The sequence below is a fragment of the Triticum dicoccoides genome, chromosome 5B (genome assembly GCF_002162155.2).
Source record: "Triticum dicoccoides isolate Atlit2015 ecotype Zavitan chromosome 5B, WEW_v2.0, whole genome shotgun sequence".
Taxonomy (NCBI): domain Eukaryota; kingdom Viridiplantae; phylum Streptophyta; class Magnoliopsida; order Poales; family Poaceae; genus Triticum; species Triticum dicoccoides.
In genome coordinates this window covers 91,111,199-91,118,234 of record NC_041389.1, presented here as the reverse complement: position 1 = coordinate 91,118,234, position 7,036 = coordinate 91,111,199, and positions in this window count along the sequence as shown.

Here is a 7,036-nt window from a genome sequence, read left to right as displayed (position 1 = left end):
ATCGGAAAGAATACTTTCATTCGCTGACATGTGGGATGTCGACCATCCTGGTCCACCTGCCATGCACAAAATTATCCTGGTCCACCCCAGTCGTAGTGCAGGCCCAACCTTTCCCATTGTAAGTTGGTCGGACAAAGGAACCATCATAACTTTGATGAATTCCTCTTCTTCAATAAAACTTATTCTACCCGCAGTACTGCTACCACACGCAAAGACTGGACGGCACTGTACCACGTCATATCACTGAAACCCACTAGGCCAAACTAGCCCGCCTAGGATTTGTAATCCCTCCATTTCAAAGTTAGTAGTACAAAGTTGAGTCATCTATTTTGGAACGGAGGGAGTACGTCTCTGTACTGCTATGATTTTGTGTTGTACGTCTCTACACTTTTGCTACAATTTTCCTACCCTATGAACCAAATGAGGCATGAGTGTATCTGTGTCAACTATTGTCTGATCAATTGCTAAGCCTAAAATTTAGGAGCTTGGGCTATTGGCCGATCAACGACGGATCAGTATAAGAGTACCACGAGCTCATCAGCCCCAACGTTTCTCTTTGGTGAGTGTTTTGCAAGTACTATAGCTCGCACATTATCTAGCCTATTAACACCAAGAATCATCAAACAAGCCCTACTGATATGATAAACAGTTCAAACTTACATCTAAGCATGCCATATATTACATCAAAAGCTGGTGAGACTACATCTGTTTCCACAACTCGGAGAGGGTTCGCACGATTCACTATCAAACAAAAGTAGCAAGTACCGCCCACACAAGACAGTGCACTAGCCTTAAGATGGTTTGATAACACGCATCGTTCTGGTAATTAAACACAATGCAAACTAACCTTAAGGATTAGCGCGACCAACTATTTCTTGTCATCGATCTCTCGGGCAATGAGCACAGCACGGACAGCGGCATGGGGATCAATCTCTGGGGTGATGTCCACCGCCACATCGGAATCGATCTCTGGGCGATGTCAGCGGCATCGGAATCGATCTCCGGGGCGATGTCAACAGGACGGACCGTGACATCGAAAACGATCTCTGGGGCATTGTCCACAGGATGGGCTGTGACATTGTAATCATCAAGGACGTCCACGACACCTACACAACCCTAACATATTAGCAAGCACATTGCAAATAATCAAAAACCACAACTATGGTAAGCCATTATTTTTTACCTCGTGCATCTCACCGGGGGATCCCATCCCTCCGGGGGCCATCTCCTCGTCCTCGATGGGGGGCATCACCTTGCCAGGGGAATACTGCTTCTCAACGGTGACTATCTCCTCAAACTCAGCCTTGAGCCTCGCATAGGTGGCCATTAGAGTTTCTGGGGTAGGCACGGTGGGGCCCTTGCTGTTCTTCCAACTTTCTTTGAGGAGTTCGTCCGCCAACGTCGTCAACTCTTTGGCCAATGCTTGTTTCTTGGAGTTCTTCGTCTCCATGGGTTGGCCCGCCAACCTGGTCAACTCGTTGGTCAGTGCTCGCTTCCTGGAGAGCACTATCTCCAGTGGGTTGTCCGCCGGGAACTCTTTGCCTAGTGCTCCGTGATCCATCAATGAACTGACAAACAAAAAGCAATCGAAAGGAAACCACAATCGCAATGAAAAGGGAAAAGAATAGGCTGTAAGAATCGGTCAGTGCTTCACAAAAAGAAGATTCTTGGAATGAAAATATAGTAGCATCACTGATTCGCCCACCTTTCCTTCGTCGGTAAGTAGAAAAATGGCAGAAGTGAGTAGCCTGGAGTGAGGTTTTCTTCAAGAAAGGGGAGAAAGGGCTTCAACGAGCGTTCCGGTGAAATGATGGTTGCTTCATCCAGTCCAAGTTTGAGGCCACTTTATCACTGCTGGTAAAGGTGTGGGTTTTTTGATATGATGGGTCATGACGGCCACACCGGCGTGACCGGTGAGTGTCGACTATAGCACCTCACTGTGATTTGGTTGGTGGCACGCGGGCCCAGATGCTTTGTGATATGCTTTCATGCTTTGATGTTCAGTAGGGTTTATGAAGGGTTCATGAGTCCACACTAGCTTAACACAAATACACTAGGAGCATGCATGAAGAGGGGTGCTGGGATGAGCATGCACGAAGAGGGAACAACTATGCTGAGATGAGAATGCAACCAAACACACTGTGGCGAGCGTTCGCAACTGCCACGTTCGGGTTGTGCTTGGCTATTCGCCTCTTCGAGAAGATGAACAATGATGTTACTACTTCTACAGTATTGAATCCATTACTGCATGTCCGTCCACCGCGTGCGGGAGGGATAGCTTGTTGTATACTCTGTATTTGCTGCAACCTCTAACATTTACCCCACCACAAATTAAAATATATATTCCTGTCTTGGCCAGATGAGCGTGCAAACTACAATCACCGGGATGACAGGTAGGGCCAGAAGATTATTTTAATAAAAAAAAGCATGGAGCCGACCCCAACGATTTTAAACTTACAGGCACAGTACACGCTATCCTAGACTACTCTACACATGAAACTTCCACACGAGCGTCTGGGCTGCGCTTGGCTCTTCGCCTCTTCGGGAAGTCGAACAATGATGGAGTACTACTATAATGGAGGAGTACTACAGTATGCTTCTGGCCATCTGACACTGATTGAACTGCTGCATATCCACCGCATGCAGGAGGGAGAGCGTGTAGCAAATGAAAGCTTCTCCTAGTCTTGCCAGCCACCACGCTCATGGGCGAGGGAGGGGCGCAGCTTCCTTGACTTACTGCTCTGGCCTTTGCGTGTATGACAGGTGGGCCCAACAGGTGGGTGGCCCACCTGTCATGCAGCCAAAGGCAGGTGCGGTTAAGGCGAGAGGGCGTTGTAGTAATCAAACTTCTCGGTCTTGTTCGAGTTGACGCGACACATCAAAGCACTACACTTCATATATTTCAATAATTTGCGTTTATTGATGCATTAATTACAACGCATGCATGCATGTCATGACTCCTTTTGATACTTGCATGTGTTGATTTAATGCACCTTGCCAAATTTTGACTATAAATTTAACTAACCAAATGTTCATGCATGTCACAAAAAATTACATAATTGAAAATTATGTTCAAATACAAATCAAATGATATAATTTTTGTTAACATGCACTAAAATTTTGTCAGTTAAATCTTTGGTCAAAATTTAGCACCAATTACAAAGGGGCCCAATAAATATTGTACTCTCACATTTTGTTTTGAGGATACTCCCACATAGAAAATTTAAATAATAATGCATGTTGGGGCAGCCCACGTTTCCGATAATTTTAGCCGTGGGCTAGCTCACAAATTTTACAAGGGGGTGGTTGTTCATTTAATGGAGGGTCTTGTACCAGACTTGAACGATACAAAGTGCGACCTGGCACACCATAACACCACTTGGAATAAGCGGGTAGTTATCTCGAAAAACAATCAACAACTCAAAAAAACGGCGACTTGGCACGTACACAATTTTAAACGATTGTTTTGATGGAATGAAAAAGGAAAACTACCCCACTACGTATATATAGGCCGGAGCCTCCGCGCTTGCTTGCTACGGTTACTCTATTCACACACTCTCATCCTCTCCATATCTAAACAAGATAGCGGTGGTAACACTGTCTTCTCCCTTCAAAAAACATTGTCTTTCTATCCTCACCGCTAGTTACAGATCCGGACATAACCCCCTCCGCCGGTGAAGGGGAGGAGGGGCATCGTTTAGGCCATCATCGACATGAGGGAGGAGACCCACTGCCGGCCGCACCGTTATCTCTGGCCGAGCGCTGGCGCGGGAGGTCCTCCGAACCCTTCGTCGTTGCCCTAGTGTGGGTGGATCCGGCCTCCCGCCGCCCACCTATCCACATCCCGATGACCTTCAGGTATATATTCCTTCGAAACTGCCCTAGCTCTACTTCCCCAGCTTGCTACATCGCTGCATGTGAATCATTTTCTACCTCTCAGCCCCTCTCGATCGGATGGTCCAACGGCACATATTTTTTTCTTCTATTGTTAGAGGTAAAGCTACTTCATGGAGTCGAATCTTGTACTTGGTTCAAACAAGAAATAAAGTGGGGGTGGGGGAATTTAGTATGTACATCAGACTTGGTACAAACAGGAAGGATAGGGGGTGAAAGTAGTACAAATTTGTCATCCAACCGGTCTCTTGGTCGAAAAGGGAAATATAGGGGAAATGTTGTACACAGTGGTATGACCAGGACTAGATCTGCTATCCACACATAAGATGGATGCATGCATCATTATGATGCAGAGGCCGGGGGCACGCCTCCATTTCAAAAAAACATAGAAGTAGGTGGCTAGAGTGAACAAAAATGGGACCAACCCAGATATGTTTCTTGGATGTTTGTTTCTCGGGGCAACAAACTCTGAATCACCACTTTATGCCCCGGTTTAGGTAGATGGTTCTGGACTGCTGGTGCACCCACTGTCCCATGCCCTTATACCAAATATTTAGTTGTTCTTAATCTAATGCCCTTGGTAAAATGAAGCCATGACAAGTTTAGCCAAATGTTTTTGCCTGTAATTGTTTGAGACTGTGGTTGTTTCCTCTGTAGCTATTTGTGCAAATAGGGATATCCATTTGACCTGGTTGCTATTGTGACCTTTTGGTGCACTGCACAAAACACTTCTTAAAAGAAGTGACTTTTGTGCTATTTAACTGGAATGTCAGAATGGAACAGTTGGTTCATTTCGGTGGAACTGCACAAAGGGAGATCTGTGTTCCAATCCTCATCATACATATTGGCACCATAACCTTCCTTTAGGTAAGAATGATTTAATGCCTGTGTTCATCTCTATTTTGCGACTGCCATGAGAAAATAATGCTATTGTTTACTAGTACACTTGTACTCCCTCACTGACAAAACCAACTCTCAAATAGAAGGCCAATCATGTACTTGGTTTCACCAACTGGTGAGGAGAAAGAGAAACAGAGCATGAAGAGGAAGAAGAAGAAGAATAAACAGTGCCAACACTACAAAAAAATACACATCTATGACATTTTGGGCCGAATGAATTTTTTTCCTGTCATACTTATGACACTTCTATAACGATAATTATGACAAAACCCGGTATCATCATAGATGTGGTGGGGTCCTACTTCTATGATAAAAAATCATGACAGAAAATGGGCTTTTCATCCTGGGCGGGCCGGAGACGTAGCTGCATGACATTCTTTGGGCCGGCCATGACGGAAAAAACCGTGGTAGAAGCGAGGGCGAGGAAAATATCGAGAGAGTTCCCGGTTACGGCGGTGGTCGGGGCCGAGTGATGTGCGTTTCTCTCATACGTACGCGTGTGTGTGCGAGTTGTTGTGCTCTAACAGAACCCGAGCGAGGTGTTGGGCTCTAACTGAACCCGAGCGATTGCACTAGCTATGTTACTGAACCCGAGTGATCGATCCCTTGTTGTTAACTGAACCCGAGTGATTCCTTCGCTACTGCTGCTAACTGAAGACGATCGATGCTGCCTTTGGATGAACAGTGAGTGTTGTTGGGGGGTTTGGACGAACAGTTCCTGGTGGGGGGTTGGATGAACAGGAACCCGTGGTAGTAGAGGTCGTTGCCGCTGGATGAATAGTACCCTGATCGATCGAGCCGGTGGATGAACAGGACCCCGTGGAGGGCTGGATGAACAGGGCCCCATGGAGGGCTGGATGAACAGGACCCCGTGGAGGGCTGGTTGAACAGTAGCCGGTGGAGGGCTGGATGAACAATAGCCCGTGGAGGGGTGGTTGAACAGGACCCCATGGAGAGGGCTGGAAGAACAGTAGCCCGTGGAGGGGTGGTTGAACAGGACCCCATGGAGAGGGCTGGTTGAACAGTAGCCCGTGGAGGAGTGGTGGAGGCTGGATGAACAGGAGCCCGTGGATGAACAGTCGCAGGTGGAGGCTGGAGGAGGTCGACAGTGGATGAACAGTCACAAGTGGAGGCTGGAGGAGGTCCATGACTTCCACATTAAAAAAGATGAGGCCCCACGCGGCTAGGAGGCTGACAGGTGGTTGGTCGCCACACGGTCCCAAGGAGGACGATAATTGAGCATGTGCTTGTCCGTTTGTTGTCTGTCTGGACGCAGAGCTAGTTTGGTTTACACCCCGGGATCCCTACCTACAAATTTTAGGTGCCTGGCATGGGCCTAGGAAGCTAGAGATTTGATGTTTAGTTGCTGCCCTGAGTAACGTTGTCTGTTTTGTTGCCACCCTAAGGTTTTTAGCTTGAGATAACTGTATGTGCCAAGGTGCTTGTGTCAGGCCTATGAAATTGGTGGTAGGCCTATGAAATTGGTGGCCTAAGCTCAATAAAGATTCCATTCCTCATGCCTGAGCAAAATCAGCACTGCCCTCTCATATTTTCATCCCGCTTTGACATTTCCCTTTCTCTCACCAAACACTGCGTGCAACTTCTAGGCACATAGGCACAGTTGTAGGACGGCAACCAAACACAATCTAGAATATAATATGTGTGTCTGGCCAGGCAATTTTTCAAGAACGCTCAGGCAGGGAATAATCCCAGGCACATCGGTCAGCGTAGCAACCAAACAGCCCCTTTTGTCTGCCCAGGCTAACCACACAACAACTTGTTTGGTTTCTATCCTGGCATACCGCTTTTTCCTCTAGCTTGCAGCACTTTCTATGGAGACTGTCTTATAATAGCCTGCCCCATCGATGGAGTATTCAAATGCATGGAGTGGACTTAGACCCTTTGTGCACAGTTTGTCATAGGCTGAACTAAGATGGTGCTCACACCTTTCTCCATTGCAAAATGTTAGGGCTGTTTAGCAGCGAATGCAGTTGGAGCATGTCTGACAGGAACTGGCACAACTTACCATGGCCAGGGAAGTAGTGCAAGCTGTCCTCTCACAGACAGAAAAAAAATCAAAATCCGTTGTGGTTCTGCTGTGGGTATGGTGGGATACTCGCAACAAGGTAAATGCCGGTGAGCCATTGAGATACATTGAGAGCGTCTGTAACCTAATCCAGAAGCAGATAAATGATTGTGAACTGTTAATTGAAGCTAAGGAAAACATGAAGGAAATATGCCC